Source organism: Myotis davidii, unplaced genomic scaffold (assembly GCF_000327345.1).
Source record: "Myotis davidii unplaced genomic scaffold, ASM32734v1 scaffold1721, whole genome shotgun sequence".
Lineage (NCBI taxonomy): Eukaryota > Metazoa > Chordata > Mammalia > Chiroptera > Vespertilionidae > Myotis > Myotis davidii.
Genome location: NW_006291484.1, coordinates 65,522 through 67,863, shown reverse-complemented (window position 1 = coordinate 67,863; position 2,342 = coordinate 65,522).

Sequence of the window (2,342 nt, the reverse complement as noted above, 5' to 3'; positions counted from 1 at the left end):
AGGGAAAAACCCAGTTCTTCGTCTCCAGTGTGTCTGCTTTTCTTTCACAAATTAACAGCACTTCTTATCCTGGTAATCCAATGTGTGGGTTTCCCAGACGCACACACACCAAAAAATTCTGTGACACCAGCTACATTTCACACAATTTAACTTATTTCTAACACTATCTACCTGGAGATAGTGTCAGATACCACATTACATGAGCTCAGTCCCGTAAGACTGTCTCCAATTTAAGATGCCTATCTCAGCTAGTGGGTCCCCAGGTTACCCACAAGTTCTGCCCTACTTGGCTGCAAAGCAGAGTTTCCCGTGACCTCAACTCCCTTGGATTTGATTATTTGCTAGAATGGCTCACAGAACTCAGAGAAACACTTACCTTTACCAGATTGAGGGATATGATAAAGGATACAGATGAAGAGATGCAGAGAGTGAGACCTGGGAGGGGCCTGAGCACGAGAGCTTTTGTCTGTGTGGAGTTGGGGTTGCACCACTCTCCCAGTGTGAGTGTGTTCGCCCACCTGGAAGCTTTCCAAACCCTGTACTTTTGAGAGCCAGTGTGGAGGCTTTATCAGGTAGTTACGATAAATTATTAACTTCATTTTCAGCCCTTTTTCTTGTGTTTTAAAAAATATTTTTATTGATTTCAGGGAGGAAGAGAGAGAATCATTGATTGGCTGCCTCCTGCAAGTCCCACACCGGGAATCGAAACTGCAACCCAGCATGAGCCATGACTGGGAATTGAATCATGACTTCTTGGTTCATAGGTCGATGCTCAACCACACAGCCGGGCAGCACCCACACTTTAGGTCTTAATATTTTGCTATATTTAGTTCAGGTATTTTTAAAAGATGTACTACTTCCCCCCCAATTTTTTATCTCCCTCTTTTCTCAGAGATAATCATTTTTCTATACTTTTATTACATACTAGAGGTGGATGCATGAAATTCGTGCAAAGGCCGCTGCCACCTCTGCATGCCCCCTACTGGGGATTGAGCCCACAACCTGGGCATGTGCCCTTGATCGGAATTGAACCTGGGACCCTTCGGTCTGCAGGCTGACGGTCTATCCTCTGATCCAAACTGGCTAGGGCAATAGTTATTGATTTACTCTTACAAGTTATTAATATTATTATTATTGTTATTGACTTTAGAGAGAGGAAGACAGGGAGAGAGAGAAATACCCATGTGAGAGAGAAACCACATTGGTGGCTTCCTGCACACACCCTGACCCGGGATTGAAACCACAACCCAGGCATATGTCCTGAACAGGAATTCAACCCACCACACTTTGGTGTATGAGATGACACTCCAACCAACGGAGCCACACTGGCCAGGGCAATTATTACTACGATTATAAGAGTAACAGAAAGAAGTGTATAAGATAAAAACGTTTCCTTTCCTTTCCCTTTTCCCCAAAGTAACAGCCTCTGTTAAGACTCTTGGCTATATCTCTGGCCTGGTAGCTCAGTTGGTTAAAGCATTGTTCTGATACAGCAAGATTGTGGGTTTGATCTCCAGTCAGGGCACATGCAAGAAGCAACCAATTAATGCACACATAAGTGGAACAACACGTAGATATCACTCTCTCTCTGATGTTCTGTATTTCTCCCTTCCTCGCTCTCTCAGATCAATCAATAAAAAAGTCTTGACTATAGTTTCAAAACTATTTTATGCCTATCACATCTAAATATTTTATATTCATTTTTATACCAATGACTTAATATTTTTCTTCCATACCTGCGGTTTTCACTTATCAATTTACCTTTTCATACCAGAACATATAAATCAACCTCAATTTTTAACAGGCACACAAGACTGTATTGATAGATGTACCATTTATTTATGGAATTGATCAATTCCAGATAGCTGGGTATTTAGATTACTTCCATTTTTTAATTACAAAATTACCATCTTTGTATAGATACGAAGCTATATTTAAGGTTTATATGAAAAACATAGATGGGCATACAAAACTATATAAATGTACTATTTTTAAACTAGTATCTTGGGTGCTTCGTATGTTAGATAGTGTGGTGTGGTGAAGAATGTTAGTTTGTAAATCGTAAGTCCAATTCTGACTGTATCATCAACTATCCTTAGACAAATTATTTAATAAGTCCAGGATTCTAAAATGCAAAATATGGGAGAACCAAGGTGGCGTCATAGGTTAACGCCGGAGTTTGCTGCCTCGAACAACCACTTCAAAAGTGAAACTAAAAGACGGAACGGACATCACCCAGAACCACAGGAACGCTGGCTGAGTGGAAGTCCTACAACTAGGAGGAAAGAGAACGCATACCGACACTCAGAGGAGGCGCAGTGCTGAAGTCAAATACTGAGGTG